Source organism: Carettochelys insculpta, chromosome 1, assembly GCF_033958435.1.
Source record: "Carettochelys insculpta isolate YL-2023 chromosome 1, ASM3395843v1, whole genome shotgun sequence".
NCBI classification, from domain to species: domain Eukaryota; kingdom Metazoa; phylum Chordata; order Testudines; family Carettochelyidae; genus Carettochelys; species Carettochelys insculpta.
The window spans coordinates 124,296,697-124,322,867 of record NC_134137.1 but is presented as its reverse complement, the minus strand read 5'-3'; the positions used below and the strand labels follow the sequence as shown (position 1 = coordinate 124,322,867).

The 26,171-nt window shown below is 46.0% G+C and overlaps 1 protein-coding gene across 1 annotated transcript in view; it reads left to right on the top strand.

Annotated features, from left to right (window-relative positions):
* The first annotated feature begins 1,522 nt into the window (after positions 1-1,522).
* ECRG4 (ECRG4 augurin precursor) overlaps positions 1,523-26,171 on the top strand; it is a 39,588-nt gene continuing 14,939 nt past the window's right edge. The window contains exon 1 of the mRNA XM_074983254.1: positions 1,523-1,667. The gene's annotated coding sequence lies outside the window, so the exon portion shown is untranslated. The remainder of the gene's footprint in view (positions 1,668-26,171) is intronic.

The following is a 26,171-nucleotide window of genomic DNA, read 5'->3' as shown; positions in this document are numbered from 1 at the left end:
CCTCATAGAGCTGGAAGGGACCTCAGGAGGTCTTTGAGTCCAGTCTCCTGCCTCCTTGGCAGGACCAAGCATGAGCCTTTTTTCTTTCAATTAAATCTATTGGCCCCAGATCCCTAAATGGCCCACTCAAGGATTGAGCTCACAGCCCTGGGTTTAGCAGGCCAGTGCTCAAATCACTGTAGTCTTTAAACCACTGGTGAGTTCTCTAACGATTTACCAAGGTAGCAGATTCCCTTTTTGAAAGTAGAGTTCTATTATGTCTGACTGGCCTATGGGGTGTCTGAATGACTTCTGTTAGCCACATCTACTTTTTGACGCACTCCATTCCCCTCTGGGAGGACAACCAGTTCAGGGAATTGAACAGGAGAAGCGTCTGAAGTGCAGGACTCTTGCCCGGCTAGGGACGGCAGGTAAACCATGTCCCCTCAGTGTGGCACTCTGTCCCCATCCAGTGGTGGCTAAGCCACACAGCATGTGTCTGCTCCAGAGCTGGCCACAAACCTTCCTGTGGGGATGGATGGAATTGTGTGAGCGGAGCCGGCACTAGCTTGTTAACAAGAGTGGTGTGGATGTTCTGGGACAAGCAGGAGCGTTGTGCTGGCCAGCCAAGCTCAGAACTTAGTACTTGGCGTGGGTGGCTGACCTGAGCCTCCACTGGCATGGCCGTGTCCACATGCTACTGGTAATGTGCTGGTGCCAGTCCTGCCCATCTGAGTCTGGATGGCTCCCTCACACTGATAGCATAAATATACTAATCCTAGAGACTGATGAGTGTGTTGCAGGCTGGCCTAAGAAAATAGGGGGTATATTTTAGGCAGTAAAAGGTTGTGCAGTTAGCTCCTGCTGTCTGTCCCAGGTTCAGTCCCTGATGCTGAAAACCCATTCAAGGGCACGTGTGCCATCTGCTTTTCTTGCGTATTCTCAGAGAAAATAATGTGGTACCGCTAATGTCCATCATTGCCATTGTTCCTGATTTGATTACTGGCCATAAAGGGCTTTGTCAACAGTCACCTGGCAGTGTATCGCTTTTGTGACAGGCAGGTTCTGGACAGCCTCCTTGATCTCTTATAGTAACAGTAAAGTCTGCATGGCTGGAGGTCCCCCGTGCCTTCTGTTAAACCTGATAAGAGTGTGCCTGACAAAAAACCAGGCCAGCTCACTCAGACACACAGGAACACGCATATGCAGTGATCACATCTATCCTGCCAGAATGTACTAGCTTCTAAAACCTGCAAGAAATTTAGAAAAATTGACATGTGCCCTAAAAATCTGTTGCTCATCATGTAGCCTACACAAAAAGAATGGAATTCTTTCTGTGAGAAGACAGGAAAACATCTGCTTGCAATCATTCAATGCAGTTGGGCCTCCTTCTGAGCAAGCAGAAATGTGATTCTCCACACTGGGGCCACAAAGTGCTTGATAAAACTTACAGCCAAGGGGCTGGAGTTCATGAACAACAGAATAAATGTGCCTTTCGTGTATTACTTCTCCACCAGTAAGGTGGCTCCAGCATTTGGAGCTCTTTTCCTCTGCTGCCTGATCACGTCTTGCCCTACTTTCAGAAGTCAAGGAACACTCACATAAAGAGAAACTTGTTCTATGACAGAAAAGGTCATTTCTTCTGGTCAGGCATTTGGGAAGGAGACAGGAAGCATATTATTTTAAAGGTAAACTGATAAAATATATGTTTGCTGTAGAAACGGGAGGAAAATAATAAGAATAAAACATTTCAAGGATCTTAGGTGACGCCAGGAGGAGAAGTTACTGTAACACCTTAGGACTGTGCTGGTAATAACTATAGACATCATAGGGGAAACAGGTCAGTCTTCACTTTCCGTAGACTTAAGTGGTGTAAATATTTTTCTGTGCTCATAGAAATCTAGTTTGTGTGTGTGTGTGTGTGTAAATGTCTAAAACTGCTACCGCTGGAATATAGTAACATTATTCATTTTTCAATATACTCTTCATTCTTAGCTAATCATCAGGAAAAGGACAATAAACCCCTTTATTTAGCTGGAAGCTGAGTGCTTTCTCTCAGTGCAATTTGTAGCGTGACCCCACTGGCACTGAAGTCATGTACTTTTAGAGTTCATTATGTTACATCTAAAAGGGTGTCTTATATGCTACTGTACACATTGCTTGAAAACATAATTTAAATGGTTTGAAAAGGAACCAGGCTTGTTTTATTTTTAATGAAGAAAACTTCTCTTGACAGCTAAACTGTTACTATGACTCATACGGGCAAGCTGACGGGTCTCTTTGCACTGTTTGTTTACCTCCATGGATTATCAGTTAGATTGAGCTAGTTAATTTGTGTCTGTGCTCCTTAAATGTTTGTTCCTGGATCCTGTAGAGACAAAATAGAAGAGTTAAGACTTGCTTATGTGAAGATCCCTTTGCTGATGAGCTCTCCCAAGGTATCTGTTGCTTAAGGCTTACGCTGACAAATCTCATTTCTTGCTGGTATCGCTTACCCCAACCATCCACCTGCAAGCAAAATTAATAATATCAACCAAAGGGCAGTTTTGCTGATGTAACACAGTTTACTTTAGGAGTTTGTTGTGGCACAGCTATATTGGTCACAAATTGTATTTCTACAGATTCCACTGACGTACAGTTAAGCCAGTGAAAGTTAGTACTGTGGATCTTGCCTTAAAAAGCAGGACAGATCCCTTCAATTTTGTGTTTAAAATTTAGAGGTATGCAGTTAAATGCAAAGATAAAATAGAAGCATGAGATAAATATTCACCTTATCAGTTCAGTGATCAGATGCATGTGGACCTCTACATACATAGTGTAAAGGGCATCAGCTAAATGGTATGAACAGTTTGCTGCACTCACATGGTGAGGGTAAAGTTCTAACACAGAAAAGAATTGTCCTTACCTTCTGGGTGGAACTGGTCTGTTTCAGTTTTTTAAGCATACACTTACTTGGTACGGGTTGAACCTGTTTCATCTGGCACCCTCGGGAACTGACTGGTGTCAAATGAGAGAATTTTCCAGACCATGGGAAGTGAGTATTGTCTAGCACGTTACCAACACTCCCGTGGCTTACGGGGCTCTGAGAAGACACTTAGAGGTAAATTACAGCTAAATAATAGCATAGAGCGCTGAGAGCCAGGGCTGTTGGCTGTAAACAAACCTTATGGGACCACAGGAAACTTGGCCACACCCATGATAAGTGCCAGCTCCACAGTCTGCGGCCCCATTTAAGGGCCCCCTTGATACCTTTACCTATTACAGAGGTTCCTTTCGAATGGATTGCAATGGACCCAGTGGGTCCACTGGAGAAGACTGCCAGAGGACACCAGTATATCTTGGTGCTCATTGACTATGCCACGAGATACCCTGAAGCTGTGCCACTCCGAAATATAGCCTCCAAGAACATCGCCAAAGCAGTGGTGGAAATATTTGCTCGGGTCGGTATCCCGAAGGAAATCCTGACTGATCAAGGCACCGTTCATGTTTCGACTGATGAAGGACCTTAGTACCCTGCTCCATGTACAGACTCTGAGGACCTCGGTGTATCATTCTCAGACTGATGGCCTTGTGGAAAGGTTTAATCGTACTCTTAAGGCAATGATTAAGGAGGTCGTGAGCAAAGTTGGAAAGGACTGGGACCTGCTATTACCCTACCTCATGTTTGCTATCCGGGAAGTACCTCAAGCATCCACCAGGTTCTCTCCCTTTGAGTTACCGTATGGGCGCCACCCCTGAGGCATACTAGACATTGCCAAGGAGAGCTGGGAGGAAAAGCCAAGCAGAGGGAAGAACATAGTAGACTATGTGATGCAGATGAGGGACCGCATAGCTCAAGTCACTCCTATAGTGAGGAGACATGTGGAAGAAGCTCAGGAGGCCCAAAGGATCTATTACAACCATCAGGCCAGGTTACGATGATTTCAACCTGGAGACCGGCTTATAGTGTTAGCCCCCACTAATGAAAGTAAACTGCTGGCCCAGTGGCAGGGTCCGTATGAAGTCATTGAGCCAGTTGGGGAGGTAAATTATAAGATACGCCAACCTGGGCGATGGAAGCAAGAACAGATATATCATATTAACCTCCTGAAGCCCTGGCAGGAAAGAGAGGCCTGTCTGGTGGGCTTAAGGGAGCAGGAGAACCACTCTCTAGCTGAGCCTGGAGTACAGGTAAAGGTAGGACCTGGGCTAACACCAGCCCAGAGAAGGGAAGTCCTCAACATGATTGCCCAGAACCAAGATGTGTTTTCGGAAAAGCCTGGTCGAACGTCAGAAGCAGTTCACCACATCATTACCAATCCTGGGGCCCATGTAACGATGAGACCTTATTGGGTCCCCGCTGCCAAAAGGGAGGAAATCAAGGCAGAGGTGCACAAGATGTTGAAGATGGGCATTATTGAAGAATCCTACAGCCAGTGGTCCAGCCCCATAGTTCTGGTACCAAAACCAGATGGCACCGCACTTTTTTGTAATGACTTTAGGAAAATGAATGAAATCTCCCAGTTTGATGCCTATCCCATTCCTGACACCAGGGTGACAAAGTCCCTAGTCAGCCCCTGTGGGTCCCTGCGCTTCCTGGCAGTTCCCTCTTGTGCCTCAGAGACTCACAGAGACCCCTTATCTGCCCAGGCCTTTCCAAAGGCAGGAGTCTCCGCTTAGTGAGCCATCCTCATCATAGGCAAGTCCAGAGTGGGGATGATAAAGCCAGTCCCCTTGCAGGCCCGCGCCTGCTCCAGTGGAGTAATCCCTCTGGGGAAGAGTGGCGGGAGTCCAGACCCGCCCTCTACCCTGGACTCCGGCCCAGGGTCCCTACGAGGACAAGAGACAACTGGCAGGGCCTCTGCCCCTGCCCCAAAGTAGCAACCTCACCCTGGGCCACTTCACCCACCGCTTTCCTGTGGTACCTTATTGCTCTCGCTCTCGCTCAGCTCTTCCGGTGCACCTTCCAAAACCTTCCCCCCTGCTACCAAATGGGAAGCCTTTTATTGGGAGCGCAGGGCCCAGCTGACCAATGAGGGCTTGGGCCTAGTCAAGGAACAAAAAAGCATTGGCCCACCATCCAGTATACCGTCCTTCTAGAAGGTTCCTGAAGCTTCCAGGTAGGGGTCTGCCACAGCCCATACAAAAAGATCTAGCTTTGCTTCTTTTTTTCCCAAAGCAAGGGAGTGACCAATCGAGCAGCGTGCTGTACAAGGGGGAACATTTCGCCTTGAGAACTACTGAGAAGATTTCTTGCCTAGAGACTGAATGTTGGCGGGTGGGGACACTTTCACACAGTGGTAGACATGACTTTCTGGTAGAACCTACTGCTATATAGGATAATTATTTAAAGGGAACTGTACTTTGATCTGTTATTATTTTTGGTGCACCTATTTCATGGCCCCTCTTAACAGTTCAACATCCATCTGAACTTAACATCTTGAAGATTCAGTGGCAAAGCTATTTTCTTGCAATTTAGTACCAGAGGATTAGACGGGACTTTTTGAGTCACCAAATCTGCTCCATGCCTTATAACCCCATTCATAAATTTTTCAAACTGCATCTTCTAACTAGGTAAGTTTCTGTCCCCACTCTTTTACTATTTGGCACCCTCTGATTTCCTCAATGTCTTTCTGCATATCTTTGAGCTTGCCCTTGATGGCACAAAGGCTACACGAGTTTTCTTAACGGATCTCCTGGTGATGCTATGCAAAGAACAGGTGTCTATGCTGATTATCCAAAGTCAGTCAGCAGTCTTTGAAAGCGCTGTCTAAGGAGAAATGCTGCAACTTGTTGACTATAAAAGTACAGTCTGCAGCAGGGGTGTGCAAAGTGGGGGGCGGGTCCCATTGGGGGGTGTACGTGAAATTTCATAAGGGGGTGCAGCATGATTGGCTGCTGGGTCTCAGGCTCATCCATCTCATTAAAATGTTGAAATGTGTTACTGTTTTTATGTGTGTGTTCACATTTATATACTAATTAATAACTTTTTTACATTTTACAGACTTTCTTACACATATGGACGTAAGCAAAATTTCTGTCGGCTTGGATTCCATTAGACAAGATGCGGGCTGGGGCGGAGGGCAGGGGAGAAGCACTCTGCCAGGATGAAAAGTGGGGCCCAATGTAAAAAGTTTGCTCACCCTTGGTCTATGGTGTATTAGCACAGGGATCTGATTTTGGCAAGGAGGTGGCCTGGGCAGTTCAAAAAGAGATTTCAGTATTGCCTTATGTCACCCATTATTCCTAATATTTGAATCCAAGACTTGGTCTCAGTGGGAGTGGAGCCTAAAATGTACTTAATTTTATTTTTTAAAACCTCTGCTTTCCCTAACTAGTAGTGTGGCAGCTGCTGTGAGGCTCTCTGCTCCTCCCAGCTTATCAGTGGGTGAAAAATGACTCTGCATAAAACTGTATTTTGATTTGGGAGAAATCCAAGGTCGCTTGTTTGTGTCTTGTCCTCATCTTCGAGACCTCACCCAGCTCTCCTCCTGATTCACCTGCTCTTGTCTTCACATTGTTTCCTAGCCTCTCAGCTTCAATCTCATTCTAGCCCAAGGCAGGGCAATAATTTTTGATGTTGGGGCGGGGGGGGCACTCCAAGAATTTGGCAAGTGGCCCAGGGCTGGATTCATCCATGATACTAAGGGAGAAGAGGCAGGGTCTGGGATGGAGGCTGGGTGCAGAAGGGAGCTTGGCGTTGGAATTGGGGTGCAGATGGGAGCGCGGGGTCTGGGAGGGTGTTTGGGTGAAGGAGGGAGCTGTGACCTGGGGCAGGAATCTGCGTGCAGAGGTTTGTGTTGCGTCCAGGCTCGCTGAAAGGGGTGTGAGGAGGACACTTGCACAGGGGTTTGGTATTTCTGACTTGTGCAGAACTCCAGCTGGTCTGACCGCAGCTACTTTGGTCATGGCAGCAGCCGGAGCTCCAGGTCCCTTTGAAGCGCCACAGTAGCACTGCTCTGCCGCTCTGTGGGGCCGGGAGTGGGGGCGCGGGCCCAGTGCTGTGGTCTGGGTGGTGCTAAATGCTGACTGCCTGAGGCCCAGCCCTTGTGGATCATGGAGCTGTGTCCCCTGCCCCTCGCCCTGGGGCTTGTGGTGACTCTTGGACCCACTGGTTGTGACCTAGGGCTACAGGCAGCCGTGACCTGATTCAGGGGTCGGGAGTGCAGGAGGAGGTGCAGGGATTTGGGCTATGACAAAGGACAGGAGGATGCTGGGACCGGGGGCATGGGACTGAGGTGTGTGTGGGGCGTGCAGGGGGTTGGGTTTGTGACCTGGGGCAGGTGACGGGGAGGCAGGGTCTTGGAGGGGATACGGGTGCAGGAGGAGGGGCAGAGGTTTGGGTTATGTAGCTTAGGGGGACAGGAGTGGGGAGCAGGGTCTGGAGTGTCAGAGGCCACTCTGGCTGGGAGATTTATCCGGGTGACTTGTAGCCATCAGTCCTGCAGGGCCTTGAGAAAGGCAGGAGCAGCACGAGAAGCCTCCCCGCCGCACATCCCACTGGCATGCGGAGCCTAAACCTGCATGGAGCAGGAAGCTGCTTCAAGCAGCTGCTGGCTGAGGCAGTCCACGGGCTGGATCCGGTGGCTTTGCAGGCCAGATCTTGCCTTATCTTAGCCGCCCCTGTGCTAGCCTTACCAGCCAGTTTATCATCTCCTCCTGCTTTCTTTCACAGCATCTCTTCTGCATAGAAAACCATCTTTGAAACAATCTTTCGGGCCAGTGTCCTCCTGTTTTTCAGATCCCTCTTCTGCTGCGATCTCGACAAGAAACTGGCTGATCAGTGATGCCTAAGTCGAAGGGAAGTTGATTTAAAGTGCTTGTAACTTTTTATAAAAACAATTAGAGTATTTTTGAAGTTATTTAGCACAATCCCATTGTGCACATAGTGAGTCTGTGTAAAAGTTCAAAGTTTATACTGTTGCTTTTCTCGCTTGTCTTCCCTTCTAATGCTTGTCACATTCACTCATTGCATCTAGTCTTAAATTAGGCTCTGAGCCCACAACCACACATGTCCTCAGATTGTAAGCTCTTTAGAACAGAGATGGGGATCTTCCTATGTGTGCGTACATTGCCTAGCAAATAGAGTCTGAATTTACATTAGAACCTGTGGATACTACTACAATACAGATAAGTAAATGTAATAATAAATGCCGCAATGTAATTGTTTATGGCTAATGTTGTTCACAATCAAAGGTGGGTTAATATGGCAAAAATACCTGTGAGAATTCATTTAAATACAATGCAGATGCCCTCGAGTGGTATTTACCATCCTAGTTATGTCCTGCAAACACCCATCTGAACAAAATGTTGTTCTTTAGAGTGTGGACAGAGAAAAAACATTATTGTGGAAACTCAGGCATACCTGTGTTTATATGGGTGTTTATGCCAGAAGTGCTAAGTGGCCATCATGAAAACTCAGTGGGCTGGGAGTTACCCAGAAGAAACAATACCACATGACTTCATAGAATCATAGACTGCTAGGACTGGAAGGGACCTTGAGAGTTTATCAAGTCCAGCCCCCTGCCCTCATGGCAGGACCAAGTACTGTCTAGACCATCCCTGATAGACATTTATCTAACCTGGTCTTAAATATCTCCAGAGATGGAGATTCCACACCATCCCTAGGCAATTTATTCCAGTGTTTGACCAACCTGACAGTTAGGAACTTTTTCCTAATGTCCATCCTAAACCTCCCTTGCTGCAGTTTAGGACCATTGCTTCTTATTCTATCCTCAGAGGCCAAGAAGAACAAGTTTTCTCCCTCCTCTTTATGACATCCTTTTAGATACCTGAAAACTGCTATCATGTCCTGCCTTAATCTTCTTTCTTCCAAACTAAACAAGCCCAATTCTTTCAGCCTTTATTCATAGGTCGTGTTCTCTAGACCTTTGACCATTTTTGTTGTTCTTTTTTGGACCTTCTCCAATTTCTCCACATCATTCTAGAAACGCGGCGCCCAGAACTGGACACAATACTCCAGCTGAGGCCTAACCAGCTCAGAGTGGAGCGGGAGAATGACTTCTCAGCTCTTGCTCACAACACACCTGTTAATGCATCCCAGAATCATGTTTGCTTTTTTGCAACATCATCACACTGTTGACTCATATTTAACTTGTGGTCCACTATAACCCCTAGATCCCTTTCTGCCATACTCCTTCCTAGACAGTCACTTCCCATTCTGTATGTGTGAAACTGATTGTTCCTTCCTAACTGGAGCCCTTTGCATTTGTCTTTATTAAACTTCATCCTGTTTACTTCAGATCATTTCTCCAATTTGTCCAGATCATTTTGAATTCTGATCCTCTCCTCCAAAGCAGTTGCAAACCCTCCCACATTGGTATCATCTGCAAACTTAATAAGCAGACTGTTAATGCCAATATCTAAATTGTTGATGAAGACATTAAACAGAACTGGTCCCAAAACAGACCCCTGCGGAACCCCACTTGTTATAGCTTTCCAGCAGGATTGAGACCATTAATAACTACTCTCTGAGTATGGTTATCCAGCCACTTTTTGCATCCACCTTTTAGTAGCCCCATCTAAGTTGTATTTGCCAAGAATATCATGCGAGACCATAACAATTGCCTTACTAAAGTCGAGGTATACCACATCTACCACTTCTCCCCTATCCACAAGGCTCGTTATCCTATCAAACAAAACTATCAGATTGGTTTGACATGCAGTCATTCACACAACACAGACCTATTCCTCCAGCTGCGAAACATGTTTGCATAAATTGTTCACTGTAATTTTGGAATTCATTATTCTAAATTACTTGAACTAGTCACAGATCATTTGTGAAGAGAAAGAGGAGCTACAGTTCTCTAATATTTTGTTTATGAAGAATTTTCTCGGTTCTATGAATAATAGAAGTTTTCTACAATTGTGTTAAATAGATTTGAGTTTCAGTTCTATCATGTTAGTCTTTAAAGTGCTGCTTGACTGCTTTTTTGTTTTGATAGTTCTGTCATGGGTGAACTTGTACACATTTCAGCTAAGTCTACACTACAGCAATCTGTTGTCAGAAAGAATGGAGGGATAGCACTGTGGTTTGAGCATTGGCCTTATAAACTCCAAGTTATGAGCTCAGTCCTTGAGGAAGTGGCTGAGGGATCTAAAGCAAATAGATTAAAAAATAAAATCAGTGCTGGATGGTGCTTGGTCCTGCCAAGAGGCCTGGGCACTGGACTTTATGACCTCTCAAGGTCCTTTCCAGTTTTATGAGATATCTACATAAAGATACCTTCTGACAAAACTTCGGTTGACAGTGTGGTCACACATGAAAGCGGATCGCTCGGTTGGCCGAAAGTGGCCAGAATAGCCAACTGGAAGCACAGCAGACAGGGCTGCCTGGTGACACAGAAGCTCCATCTGTTGACAGAGGGCCCCTAGAGCATCCACACAGCTTTTTTGTCAACTGATTCTGGGGAGAAAAGCTCTGTAGACAAAAGTACGGAGTTCTGTTGACAGTACATAGACAGAATGCATTTGCTCTGTGAGTTTTGTTGACAAAACCCTCTAGTGTAGACGTAGCTTCCCTGTTTCACTGAGAAATGAAAGAAATCCACCACGAAATGAGCAGACTTGAAAAAGAACTTATCATTAGCTACTCAAATAACCAAGTATCCCACTTGCTATTGCCATGCTTTGTTACTAGTTTAGCCAGCCAGAAGATGAGTCTAGAGTAGGACCGTTACCCTGCCTGTGACCCTGCAAGTTAATTAATCCCAGAGTACAGCTGAAGACATTTTCAGTGGCTAGTAGAGGCTATTACAAATATTGAGAAAACAGATTTATAGGTGGCTCTGTAACTACAACTGCAGGAGTGGAGAGTTTAATTTTTTAACTTATGCAGGAAACCAACCTTTTCTTTCGCATGAAGTGGTCAGCCTGCAGTTATGCCTCTCCGCAGTTTAGGAACCTCCAAAGCCCAGAAACATTTTCATGTGGATTAGAACTAAAACTATTGTGGAAATTTACAAAAATGCAGTAGGTGTACATTGCTCAGGATACCTTTTTTGAGAGCTGTTGTTAAAATATTGATTTTTTTTTCAGAAATTTCTCTCTGCAATTTCTTTACTAAACTATATCCCCTTCCTCTCACCTATCTGTTGTTTTCCTTTCTCTGTCTTCAGTCTCCGTAGGGTTCTTAAAGCTCATCACTCAAGCTTGTATTTGGCAACAAATGAAGTAAAATTCAGACAAGAGAGTTACTGTGGGAAACCTGCCTGGTAATGGGGGTTCTCAGCCTTTTTCTTTCTGAGTCCGTCTCCGCCCACAACCACTCCCAAGATGCAATAAACATTCCACAGCCCACTTGTGTCACAACTGTTTTTCTGCATCTAAAAGCCAGGGGCAACAGAAGGAAGTTGCAAGCTAGGCAATAGCCTAGGACCCATACCAGTAGGGCCCTCGGGAAGCTACACTGATCAGGCGTTGGCTTCACCTCCCCACGTGGTGGGGCTCAGACCCTGGGCTCCAGCCCTGTGCAGTGAGGCTTTGGCTTTCTGCCCTGGGCCCCAGTGAGTTGAATACTGGCCTTACTAGATGCCCTTCCACATGCAACCTCCTCAGAGACCGCAGCCTTCTGGTTGAGAACCACTGCCCTATGTAGTGATTATACTGGATGGGTGACATAATTTGCAGGGCTGATTTATGAGAGACGTCTCTTTAGAAAGGACAAATGACTCTCACACATTTCAGTATAAAATGATTTCAGCGTGAAATCCCCATGCTATTGAAATCAGTGGCAAAACTCCCGCAGGCTTCCGTGGGAGCAGTATTCCACCCCAACTTGGTGACACCTGCTTCCCCCAGGGTAGCCCTATGGGAACTGCAATCCCACTCGACCTTGGTGTGCTTTGAAGAGAATGAGTACTTTGTGCTCCCACAATTTACCTTTCACTAAAAATAGGCTTCAAGCATTCTAGCTCATTGTCTCCAATGTACCGATGATTACCAACAGTGAGATGTATTACCTGTCACACACTGTCACCACCTTGACATGAAAATCTGAGGTAATCAGGAAGAAAAGTTTTTTTTTCAAAGTGATCATCGCTGAGAATGGGTTCCAAGCCCTCTTATTACTTGAACCAAAATAAGCTTATGCCACTTAGGGGGCCTCTCTGGCTTTTAGCTATCAATTATTACCATGCTCATGCTATTTTTATAAGTTACAGTAACTCCCCACAGAGCTTATCTGTGTGTTTGTTGGCTTCCATCTAGCTGAAGAACTGTCAAGACGCAAATGGAAGAAAAAGAGATCGATGCAACCAAAGTATAATTCTCCAAACAATTATCCCAACTCAGCTAGCGCATATTAAACTTAAAGGTACCCCCATCTTTAGTAGTTATGTATTATGTGGCAGTGTCTATTTGTGGTGGCTACTAGGTGACAATACAGACTAATGGAACAATAGGACTTTTATTTGTGGGGGGTTATAGGGGCACTAGGTATCGTTGGAATATAACAAGAATGGAAGACACTGACCTCTGATGGAAGAAGGAGTGCCACAGATGTGAGATACAAAACCAAGATATCAAGCAGCAGGAAAACTAAGCACTGTGCTAATTAAGATCAGCAGGCCTGGAAGATGATGAAGTGTGGTACACATCTCACAGAGCTGGAAGGGACCTTGGGAGGTCATTGGGTCCAGTCCCCAGCCCTCTTGGCAGGACCAAGCACCAGCCCTTTTTTTTTTTTAAATCTATTTGCCCCACAGCCCTAAATGTCCTCCTCAAGGATTGAACTCACAACCGGGGGTTGTGCTAGTTTGCATAAACAAAATGAAAAAAGAAAACAAAGGGTTCTGGAAATAGACTTGGGATCTTTTAACTTTCTAGTTCAAATTCAGCTCAAGTTGGTGCCAAGTGTAAGTGATTATGATCTGCCAGATGTTGGAATGTTCACATAAAGTGAGTTAATACCGTCTGGGAAAAGAACTGAATTTATGTCTGAATAGTAAAGAGAAACCCACAGCTGGCTGTGCTAACTGACTTGAGCTTGCACTGCTTGGGACATGGAGTTGTTTCAAGTCTGCGTAGTCTTCTGGGCTTAGCTTGGAGCCTAACCTCTGGCCCTGTGCCTATGCGCACCCTGAATGTGTGAAGGACCAAAGGATGAAAGACTGTTGACAAAGGTGGGCTACCACCCATGTGAGCCCCACCCCAAACATCTCGAGGAAAGCCCAGGACAACCGTACTCAATCCCAGGCTTTGCCACTCCTGCCCTCCCCTGCTTCTTCATCCTAGCTCCGCCCCCCACCCCACCCCACCTCTCCCCGCCAGCTCCGTCCCCACCCTTCCTTTTTCCCAAACCAAGGTGGCTGACAGTACTAGCAGGGCCATGGAGCCAATGCTGGCAGCAGGGGTCTGTCCCTGCCCCACCACTGACAGCAGCAGAGGAAGTGGAGCTGTGTAGCCCCAGCTCATTCTGTACCTCCAGCTGCATGGTTGTGTTTCCAGCCAGTGAGTGCGAGGGTCGTCCCCACCCACCCCCACCCCCTTGCAACATGGCTAGGGAGCAAATTGAGCTGGGACTTCACTTTCCCTGCTGCTGCCATTGAGGGGATGTGGGGGGACAGACTCCTGCTGCAGGCACCAGGCCCCCCCACTAGCCTGTGTGCCAGCTGCTGATTGCAGGCCTGGTGACGGGGGGCGGGGGTGCAGAGAGAGCAGTTGCCCCCAGGCCTGGCATTTCAAAGGTCCCAGAGCTCCAGCCAGCTCCAGAGCTCCTTGCTGCAGTGGCGGCCAGGGCTCTGGGCCCCTTTGAAGTGCCACAGTCATGCTGCTCCACCTGTGCATGGCTCTGAGGAAGAGGGTGGGTAGGCCCAGCACCGTGGTCCAGGCAGCACTGAGACCAAACTGCCATTGGCCCTACCCCTGCTGCTCAAGGCTCCACCCTTTTGCACTTGGTCCCGCCCTTCTGGGGCACAGAGCTGGGCCCCCCTCCAGCCTGGCCCCAAGGGCCCATGGTGGGAATCAATGCCACGGATCTCGTGTACCTCCCGCTCCTCTGCTGACCCCCACCCACCAACAGCCCTGACCATGGAGATCACCCTGCAGTCTCGCCCCATAAAAGTGGTGCCTCTAGGGGAGGCTTGAGTCATATTGGCAGGACGGGATGAGGAAGCTTGTGCTGCTCTGAGATGCTAAAACAATTCATATAGTGGGGTTGCTGAAAGCCATTAGACAGCCCCGTAAACCCAGCATCTGTCAGAGGTGACAAGCACTTCCATTTCTTACAAGTAGAGTGTCCTTATATTATGCCCCCTCCCCAGGGCCATGGCTTCAGGAAGATTGTTGGTGGGAGGCTGGATTCAACAGCACAGGAAACCCTCGGCTTATGCAGAGATTGTGTTCGTACACAACCCCTTGTAAGCAAACGTTGCATTACTTGAGGAACCAGGAAACTGGGCAGTGCAGCAGTGTTGGTCAGTTTCTTGCCTCCAGTGAGCAGCAGGCAGAGGAGCTCCTGCAGCCCTGGTCAGTTTCTCCGGTGGGAGCTGACGCCTGGTTCCAGGCTCCAGGCTGTCTACTGCTCACAGGAGACAGGGTATTGAACAGCACTGCAGTGCTGGGCAGTTTCCCTGCTCCCCTGTGTGGCGGGCAGCCTGGAGCCAGGCACCAGCTCCCCGCCACCCTGAGTCACGTTAAACTGAGATACACAAAACTTCAGTGTGTATAGCTTGGGGTTCTACTGCACCTGCAGGAAATGGAAGTGGAGGGTGGTCTCAGGGCAGGGGGTTGTGTAGGTGTGGGTGTGGGGTAGGGGGCTTGGGGCAGGGGCTGAGTATACATGAAGGAGGTGCAGGGATAAGGGCTTGGGGTGTAAGGAAGGGCTCAGGGCAGTGGGTTGGAGTGTGTGTGGAGGAGTGCAGGAGGAAGGGGTCGGGACAGGGAGTCAGTAATGTGGGGAAGTCCAGGAGTCAGAGCTGGGGAGTATGAGGAGGTATTCAGGACAGGGGTGTGTGTGTGTGTGTGTGTGTGTGTGTGTGTGTGTAGCAGGCCAGAGCACTATTTTGGGAGGTTGGGGGGGGGGGGCTGAAGACACCCTTCCCATGTACAGACCAGAAGAGGGCTTGCTGTGCCCCTTCATCATGGTCAGTGAGTCACTCACCCCAGCTCTCGCCCCTCTTCAGCCAGGAGGCAGAGGAACGCGGGGACTCATGCTGTCAGAAGGGCGACATCAAGCAGTGACCTGGTGCAAGTCTCAGGAGGTGTGGAGGGTTCAGCCCCCTGTCCTCCCTCAGTAGTGTCGGAAGATGGGGAGGTTGTGTCTGGGCAGACCTGCACCGGTGGGAGGGTGCACCTCCCAACAGCTGGGGCACTTCTGTGGCAGGAGAGACCCGGGACCCAGGCTGGGAGCACACCACTTTCCTTCTCCGGCCTGCCAGCTCCTTCGTGCCAGAATGGCGTCCCAGTTTACTGTCACCGCTGCCTAGGATGGAAAGCACAGGGCACTGCCACATCCCCAATGCCTCTAGTCAGAGCATGTGTGAGCCTGCATTTGCCATGTGACCCTCTAGCCTTTCAAACTAGCCCTTCACAGAGAAAACACACCTAGATATGTTCAGTAATCGAAGAGCTAAATGGGAGAGCAATAGAAGGTTCCCTGCCCTCGTCATGTTCTTTCCTTTGGCGGTACAGCCGCAGGGCCTTTTTTATTTGTAGCGAGTAGGAACTAGACTAACAATGGTAACAGAGAGGGAGCCATGCTCGTCTATACACTATCAAAACAAAAAGCAGTTCTGTAGCACTTTAAAGACTAACAAAATAATTTATTAGGTGAGCTTTTGTGGGACAGAGACTCACTTCTTCAGACCATCGCCAGACCAGAACAGACTCAATATTTAAGGCACAGAGAACAAAAATCACTAATCAAGGAGGACAAATCAGAGTGGGTCTGTCCCACGAAAACTCACTTAATAAATGATTTTGTTAGTCTTTAAAGTGCTACTTGGCTGCTTTTTTGTTTTGATAGACTAACAATGGTATGCATACAAACTTACTATTATCATAAAGGTTTTGAGAACGGTTTTACTTGCTCGTGTTAAGCGTGACTCATGTTAATTTGCATTTTAAAAATAGTATTTTGCTGATGTTTTTAGATTATTCAGTGAATACAAAAAACAGAATAGGTCCGTGTCTACACACAGTTCAAGTCTAGTCTGAAAATGTCCGGCAGAAAATTCTGTTTCTGGAGGGGACTATGAATTGGTATAAATCTGTCAGTACCGGGCCAGCCCCCAGAATCAGGGATGAGCTGACAAGTAAATTTTAGTGGAACCTTTTTTTATTCCCCCAACCAAAAATGTCATTTTTATCAAAATGTTTTAGAATACCATGTCAATTTTTACAGCAAATCATATGGGGGAAAAATGAAATGAAAAATTTTCATTTTGGAACTTCTTTTGTTCAGGAAATTTTGAAAGTTTGTTTTGGTGTTTTGCAATCTTGTTTCAACTTAGATAGCTAGATAGCTAGATCAGTGCATATTGTGTGAAACAAATATTTTAAATCCTCCTTCCCTCCACTCACCATCTTCTGCCCCAAAACCAACATTGTTTCAGAAATTTTGGTTTGTGGAAAACTTTTAAAATATTGTATTTTGATCTCAGCTCTGAATAAAAAGGAGCTTCGCCATGTGAACATGTCCCACAAACCAGAAATTCTGAGCATTGATCTTTTTCAGCTCCTGGTTATTGTCCTCATTGTGCAACTCCACAGAGAATCCTGCCAAACGGCAGCAAGTGGTGACAGTTGAACCTTAATTTCAGTAACAGTTTTGTAGCACACTATTTTGAAACATCGAGATATACATATAGAGCTGGAAAGGACCTCAAGAGGTCATCAAGTCCAGGACCTAGCACCATCCCTGACAGATTTTTTTTGTTTGTTTGAAATCTCACCTACCCCAGAACCTTGAAAGGCCCCCTCCCCAGGGACTGAGCTCACAACCCTGGCTTTACAAGGCCAATACTCTAACCAGCTAGAACTGTCATTATCACACAGGGATTCGGCTTTGGAAATAAGTGGCACCTCATGATTCTGCTCTTCTATGCTTAACGTAACATATTTGTGAAAAGGTGTATAAGACCCGAGCCAGAATTAATAAGGCTGGCAAAAATCTTCTGTTACGGTTCCATACTACGCAGCCATACCGTACTGTACAGCCAGGGTAGTAAACTGCCTTGAATTTGCTAGGATCCACGCATAATGTGGTGCAGTGGGATTTCATGCTGCAAGAGTTAAAGGTGTCATGATCTTTTACTTGGCAGCACTAAGGAGGAAAGTGTACAAAAAGTGCAGTCTTCTGGAAACAAAATACACAGTAAATCAGGTATGACGACTACAGTCTAGCATCAAAGCAAGCAAGGCCCGGACTCCTACAAGAGCAATTTAGAGAGGGCACTCCTGAGACTAGAATTTAGAGATTTAAACCAGGACAATGAATGTGGTACCGAAGCAATTCAAGACAAGTACAAGGTCAAATGGGATAATATGTCTTCATGGTCAGAAGCTTAGAACTGGAGTTGGAGCTACTGTATCATGTATTAGTTAGGTTTCCCCAACATTTCCTTTTATAACCTCCTGTTGTCAGTTACTTATACTTTTGCCAAACTTTAACTGTCTGGGCTGAAAGTTTCCATGTTGGGTGTTGGTCTCAGGTTGAGTGTTATGCGGAATTTCAGCCAAACAGTTCAGCCATTTCTGAGAATGAGTCTTGGAAAAAAATAATACGTTGCATTGCCCATGTTAAAAATTCTGATAATGTTTTCTTGGGCCGCTGTAGTGCCCCCTACACTGGAACAGGGGTCAGTGAGGTGGAGAGTATTTGTCTCAGAGGTGTGTTTTTGGCATTCCTGTGAAAATTTGCTGAAACTTAACCAACTTATATAATCCTTTGGAAAATCACTTGTTTGTATACGTGCAGTAAAGCCGCACTAGAGATTTATAGATACAATCTTCCAAGAAGCCATCTACCCTGAGCATCGTTTAACCCAGGGCTGAGCAAATTTTCCCTACAATTGAAGATTTGGCTTCCTGTGGGCTGTAAGGAGTCTGGTCACTTGAATTCAGAGCAGGGTTTCTCTCTGTCTCGTGCTCTCAAAGCCCACATTACCAATTCCCAGGCACCACGGAGGAGGGAGTTGTGCTTTGAACAGATATTGTGCTAGTCATTGAAAAGACTGAAAAATCAGGTCTGAATGTCTTAAATTAGTCATTCAAAATTGGTACATACTTCTGACCTTAATCTCTCTGTGCCTCAGTGCCTCCTCTGTAAAAAAGGACCAGTATTATCCCTCATCGTAGAGGAGTGTTGTGCAGATAAAATAATTGTTTGTGAAGTATTCCAATAGTATTGTAATGACCCACACACAAAAGCTCAAGCAGAAATTAATAATTACATTTTAAGAGTGAGGTTTGAGCCACAAATAAGCCACTGAATGAGGAGAAAACAAAACTTTAATAGATACTCATTAATGAGCAGCCTCCCTTATGTGCACTGAGGCAGAGGTCCTGGGGAGGAAGTATCTGCTCATGTAATTAAAGACTGGATCATCATGCACACACATGGGAGGGGTAAGTTAAGGCTGCACAGGCAACCTTAATTCTGGGATTTCCTAACTATTGAGTGCTAGGTTTCACAATCTTAATGTTGTTCTTTTAATGTGGGGGAAGGGGTGTGAGGCAGTTATAAAAACAGATTTAAAGTGTGGGGAGTGTTGAAGTAGGAAACCAAAATAGCTCAGAAAGGGGAAATTGTTGTGTTAGCAGCCTGAATAGAACACACCAAGAGACAGCAATGAAAGAGAAAGGCTTTGGAACAATCGTTCTGCAGTGAAAAGACAGAGTCAAAAGGTGCAGCATTTTTCCCAATCCCTTCTTTTCCCCTATTAAATCTAGCTCATGAGCCTACTATATTTGCTTGAGGTTTTTGTGAAAATACATTTGATTTAGTGGAAAAGGAGAGGGAATATTCAGAGGTTGAATATATTTGTATCCTCTTCTGGAGTGCTGTCTGGCAGTTGGGGTCAGATAATGTTGCTGCATTAATATACTTTCCATTGTGCTTAATATGACAGCAAGACAGTTCCTTTCATAAACAGGATGGTGTAGTACCAGGAATTAACAGAACAGTTTGTATCTGACAAGCTCAGACAAAAAAAGTTACAGAATCATCATCAGTGGCAAAGCAGAGAAAGCCACCCTGATAACTGGCTAATCACTACGAAAATTGTTTAGGAAGCTGCCGGGCTCCAGTGATGAGTGGTGAATGTGGACAGAAAAATAATAGACTAGCAGAAATGCTGTTGATCCTGCTCAGCTGTGGAGTAAGGTCAACAAACCTCATGGTCAGTGATTAGTTAGGACTGTGAGGCACAGTTTATCCCCAAACAGACTATCCCCAAGGCTGAGGTGTTTGGATTTGGGATTTATTGTTCCCCCTCTGTAAGGAAAATATCTGTAGCAGAAGAGAGGCAAATATTACAAAAGTCAAAAAGTTTTGGAAGTAATTGTCTGATCACTGAAATGTCCTTGCTGTTTGTGTTCGGAAGAAAAACCTGACTCCTGCAATTTTCTTGAGACTAACAACAGAAGGAAATTTGGAATGCCTGAGGCATTTAACCTAAAACTACCTACAGGAGCAATATAGTTGGGATATTATGTAAAAAATCCTTATTAGCAGAAAATAATGATTGCATGGCATCAGGGAACTTGGCTGTGCCACCAACTTCCTGATTAAAGGAGGTCATTAAAAAATCCCCTGGTGCTTTTTTACGAGAAGAAAAGTGTTATTCCCCAGAATTCGGGCCAAATTCCAATTTGTGTTCTAAATTGTTGTTGCCAAATATTATGATTTTTATGTTAAAGCGCATGTTATTTGCTGCTTTTCTTAAACCCTTTGTTTCTGGAGTCACATGACTGCATGAGATTCTCAGCTTCTGTTGTTGTTTTTTCTTTTTAATAGCTGTAGTGTTTCCCTCCGAAAGAAGCTGCATTCCTGTGGCATTCAGCACTTTCAGCCTATTACATATAACATTGCAAACAGCTGAAAGTATATGAACCCCCTTCAGTGCAGTTAGAGTAAGGGCCAGCTCTCTAATGGTATTTAGGTGCCTGAAGATATATAGAAATACCTATCAGAATTTTCAAAATGGCTTTGCTCCTAACTCTTTTTGGGACCCTAGGTACTTTGGAATATCCCACAAGGTGCCACTTTATATCTTTAGGTGCTTAAATATTGTCACCAGGCTGTTTAGGACAGGTATGTTTTACTTGTTGAGTCCCGTTCACTTAAACAGCCAGGTCCACTAAAGTCACAACATAGATCGTAATTTTATGCGGTGGGTGACTTGTGTTTCATACAAGTTGAAACTCCCTTGTCTGGCACTTTCTTGTTCGGTTGCTGGACCAGAGAGCACCTGGTCTAGAGACCCCCAGCTGCCTGGAGCCAGTCTGGCTGGCAGGCTCTCCCATTGGTGGCAGGGACCCTACCAGTGGTCCCACTGGCAGCCTTGTGGTGGGGAGCTAGGCCAAGGGCCAGCAGCCCTGTGGAGAACCTGGCAAAGATCAGGGAACTCCACTACAGTGAGCCTGACTAGGGTCAGGGAGCCCCACAGGGAGAGCGGCTTGGGCTGGAGATCTCCACTGGCAGCTCCATTGCGGGGAGCTGGGCCAGGGAGTCCTGCCAGCAGCCCAGCGCCAGGGAGCCCTGCAAGGAGCGGAGCCCCCGGGCAGCCTGGTGGCAGGGAGCAGCCGGTGGCCAGGAGGAGCAGGCCCAGAGGCCTGACCTCGCCCAGTCCAGCAAATTCCCTTGTTTGGGACCACTCGGGTCGCAAGGGTTCAGGACCAGGGAGGTATCACCGCTACATGTTATGCACAGAGGGGCTGACATCGGACCCTTGGCAAGGCATGGCAGGGGGCAGCCCTCCACTCCCACAAAGGGCAGGGCTCAAGTGGAAGGGACAGAAATGGGGGCAGCCAGCCCTCAACACTGCCTGGAGCATGTCACTCCACGGTCCTCCCACCCCCACTGCCGTGCCACGCACCCCAGCTGGAAGTGATTTAGGGGGCCGTGGGGCTGTTGCTCCTTTTGACCCCCCACCCCGGTCAGTGGACCTGGTTATGCAGCAACAGTAGCACTTTGGCCCAGGCAGATGGCAAATATTTGGTGCCTGACAGTACTCTTTTAGGCTGGGATGAGGAACTGATGGTCCAGGTCAGGTATGTGCTTGGTATCATCTTGTGTGTCTACAAATCAGCAGATGCAGACCATTTCCTCACTCAAGAATCCCCCAGAGTTCGTCCACAGTGTGCTCTGTCTCTGCCCCTCTCAGGCTCATGCACACAGTTGCTTCTCCAGGCTTTCTGGTGGGTTTTCCCCAGGCTTTAACTCACAGGCTGCAGCACACACAGCCACTCTGTTGTCAGTTATGGAACCCCCTCGTCCCAAGTGTTTCAGCTGTGAGCTGCCATGTGTTGAGGCGAGACCTTTCACTCTGTCTCTACAAAGAGGAGGGGAGGAACTGCACCTTCCATTGTGGATGAAAGGAGCTTGCCCAACAGCTAACTTGAACTAAGTCTGCAATTGTCTTTGGATCTGAGACACCCCTCATGGTAGCTATCAGTATGCTCCAGCCTAACAGGTTAGCCTTACTGGTCTGTTAGCTTGTCAGACACAGCTATCAGTCGTAAGAGCCATTAACCAGACAGTGTAAGTGGCCTAGGTGCCTCTACATGGGACACTGAGCCACGCGTAGCAGGTTACACTAGCTTTTGGCCAAACCAGAAATCCAGGAGACTTTTTGCTCTTTGTATCTGTGAGCTACACAAGAAACCTGGCTTCTGACTGGCTGTCTTGGTATTCCTCCAGTAGCGGTCACCACAGGCCTATCTGTAGACATGAAAGCCGCTGGCTCGAGGACTAAAACACACACCAAAGTCATCTCTGCCAGGGGACAGTGCTATTGCCGCTAACGAAGAGAATGCTGGGGGATACTGCCGTATCGGATAGTACTCACAGTGCCTGCTTTCACATACTAGCAGAGAGAACACTGGGGAATAGCTTCACCATGGAGACGTCGCTGAAGATGGGTACTCATCTAAGGGCTAGCACAGCCCAGAGTCCTGGTGAGGCAGAGTGCATCAGCTTGGCTGAGAAATTACAAGCAACATATCAGACTCTTAAGCAGATTGGAGCGGAAAGCAGAAAGTCAACAATTGCTAAGAGAAGGATATTGCTCATCGCCTTTTGACGTCATTTTTGAAAGGGCACGCAGCAGTAGCTTTTCAATTACTTTTTCAGATTTATATTAAAAACACCTGTCCCCTAAAAAGTGACTTCCTCTGGCAAAATACTGTGCTCAGTCTGACCTTCAGCATGGCCTCCCTCTCGTGGTCATGTTTTTCAACTGAAGAGCAACGATTTGCACAGTAACCTTGAACTTCCGTCAGTACATTCTCTGAGTTGGACAAGCTCGCATTTGCTCCGGGCAGCTTCTTGAACTAAACTAATATATTTTGTACACAGGTGAACCTTTTGCATTTGTATTCCCCGTGATTTCCAGGGAAATACGGCACTGAAACTCCAAACATCATGCCAAACTCTGTGTGTACCTGCATGCCAGCAGTTTGCTTACAAATTATTTACTGAACCGGACAATGCCCTGACTTCCCATTCCCAATATCACAATGACTGTTGTTATTGGCGTTACTTCCAGTCGTAGCTCATTTTTCATCATATTTTTGTGTGCTTCTGTGTATCTATATGCATCATTTCTGTATTCTTTGCCGTTCTGTGCAACTAGTCATTTGAATAAAAATTGGTTTTCAGAAAAGACATGTGGACATTCAATTAAGGAATGAACCCACTGATTCTAAATATTGGTATTTGCTGGTACGCACCTTGATTGATGCATTAGGAGTGCTGGCGCCTTTGCCATTGGAATGTAAGTATAAGCCCTCAAAACACAGCGAAGTTCAGTTGTTTAAGAGAAGTTTTGAATGCTGAAGTAGCAGAGTTGCACTCCTGAGAAACACTTAGGATCTGAACACAGAGCTTTGCTTAATAAAAGTGCATGTATGGGCTTCGTTGTTCAGCATCTAGAATAACAATGCAAACTTCAGATATAAAAGAAAATTTAAAATGGAGCGCACACATCATATAGAAGAACTACGGTGCTTGGGCTGCATCTTGCATAGGGTATGTTCTGGTACGCGAGACACTGAAGGTGCGTGGGGAGGAGGGAAAGGAATAGACAGGCAACCCTATAACCTAGTATGAAGGCTAGAGTTTGGGCACAGGTATTTTTGTGGAACATCATGGACGGGATGCAGGCAACAGGCATCAATTGTACATTTAGTGTCATCTCAGCCAGAGCCCCACCACACTGGCTGAAGCCAGAAGCAGAGCCCCTGAAGCTGTCCTGCTGGAGCAGTGGTGAGACAGAAGCCTGAGGCATGAGGCTCAGAGCTCACTTACTGATAACCCATGATCTCTGAGGCAGCCTTAGCTATCGGCTGCTCTCCAGCCCTCCACTATGAGCAATGGGTTCCATCCAAACACTAGCCAAGTCAACTGAAAGACTTCCATTGGAGAAAAAAATTGGGCATTATCTTCAATGGACTTTAGATCCAACCCCATACCATCCCCAAGCTTTCACCAGCCGTAAGTGACATGTCACCCAGGACATGCTCACAGAGTAGATTTAGATCCCGACCCAAAAATCCACTGACTCCAGTGAGCTTTGCCTCAGGGCCGTAATTCGGGAAATTATGCCCTGGTAGTCTACTAAAAGTAATGGAGCTCTTTCAGGAATTAATTGGGTCCATTGACTTACGCATTTTTTTCCTTAGTAATCAAATGGTGTTAGTTACTAATGATCCAGGGAACAGTCTATGCCAGACTGTAACAGTTTTCTCTTTAAAATAATAAAGGTTTAAGAGCCAGAAATAGGCAAACCCTAACCCTAACCCTTTGGTTCCATCAGATTTTACAAGATTAAAATACAATAAAGAATCTGTCTTTATATGCACAAAAAATGTCAGAAACATTATATCATGGTTGATTTTTAAAGTATTATTTCTCATGTAGCAAGATTTCTAATTCTGTATGAACTGCTGTCAGACGATACTGTGGAATCTTAGCGTATTTGTGAATTTTTTTAAAAAAATGCTACAAAGTATCCAGAAAATATTCCTTACCGAAGGCACAATGGTACATCTGGTACTGGTTGTAAGTTGGAAAAGATTATATAAAATCACAAAGGAGTAAACTAACACATACCAGCTGCTAAGTGCAGCAGAGAAGAGAGATTGTTGCCTGCAGAAAGAATTCTCCTATTGAATAATTAGTTACGTAGGGTTTGATTGGAACCTTGAAAACTTGACAAGGAAATGCATAAGTGCTGTTGTACTGAGAATAACTCTGGTTATGAGCTCACCTTAATAAAATGGTAGTCACAGCATGCTGAGGAACCAAATCTTTCTTTTGATATGAATATGGCTATATTCATTTTTGTTTAATTTCAGATATGATCTTAATATAAACTGCATTTATTGTTTGTTTACAACAATATTTCTTCAGTTTGATATTGATTCTGTATATTATACATTGTAATTTCCTCCTCAGACTTGCATGTTTTCCTCCAGACATCTTTATCTGCTCATCTCTCCATTGGGTTCTGCCATTATTGTGCAGACTGATATGCCTATTTTATACTGTAATAATTGTAAAGAAATATCTGGGGTGATTTGGATCAGCAGGTAGTGAGACACATTTCAAATTGCTTACACCCGTCTGCGTTTGGAACTAAGATTTCAAATTTAAAATGCATAATTACTTACATAATACTAAAGGAGTGCATGACGCTATACACATGTATAAGGCAACAAGTTCACTATTTTGAGGTGTTTGTAATCTAAGGAAATAGTTGTCAATAGATTTCCTCACCAAGTAACTTTATTCATACAGGTAATTGTTAAAGGTTCAAATCTGATATCACCTAGCCTTTTTGAGGTGTCCTAAGAGCTGGTATACATCCTGTTTATAAGCATGGCTATTTAAACAAACCTGCCTTTGCTATGTGGTGCTATGTGCTATGTGCTATGTGGTGGTTGGAGAGTCTTTTCTGAGGGGGGCAGAGGCACCCATCTGTCACTCTGACATTTCATCTCGGGAGATACGCTGACTGCCGGGGGCCCAAATCTGAGACATTAGGGAGGTGTTGTTGAGGATTATCCGGCCCTCTGGCTACTACCCCATGCTACTCATCCGTGTGGGCACTACTGATACCGCGAGGCGTGACTCTGAGCGGACCAAGAGTGACTACAAGGATCTGGGAGTACGTGTGAAGGAGTTTGGGGTACAGGTGGCATTCTCTTCAATCCTTCCTGTCAAAGGTAGGGGCCCAAGCAGAGACAGGTGCATCCTGGAGGTGAATGCCTGGCTCAGCAAATGGTGTCACTAAGAGGGGTTTGGCTCCCTCAACCACAGGCTGCTATTCCAGGAAGGACTGCTAGGCAGAGATGGTGTTCACCTTTCGAGGAGAGGAAAGACCCTATTTGGACACAGACTGGCTAACCTAGTGAGGAGGGCTTTAAACTAGCTTAGATGGGGACAGGGGAGCAAAGTCCACAGGTAAGTAGAGAAGATGGAGACCTGGGAGATGGATCAGAAATGGGAGGGAGCATGGGCTATAATGGCAGAGAAAAAGGAGGATCAGGGCAAAACTGGGAGGCAAGATCAAATCAATATCTTAGATGCATATATACAAATACAAGTAGTATGGGTAATAAGCAGGAAGAACTGAAAGTGCTAAGAAATAAATACAACTATGACATTGCTGGCATCGCAGAAACTTGGTGGGATAATACACGATTGGAATGTTGGTATGGAAGGGTACAGCTTGCTCAGGAAGGAGAGACAGGGGAAAAAGGGAGGAGGTGTTGCCTTGTATATTAAAAGTTACACACTTGGACTGAGGTGGAGATGGACATAGGAAAGGGATGTGTTGAGAGCCTCTGGATTAAGATAAAAGGGGTAAAAAACAAGGGTGATGTCCTGCTAGGAGTCCACTACAGGCCACCTACTCAGCTGGAAAAGGTGGATGAGGCTTTTTTTAAACCACAAAATCTTCCATGGCCCACGATTTGGTAGTAAAGGGGGACTTCAACTATCCAGATATATGTTGGGATACTAATGC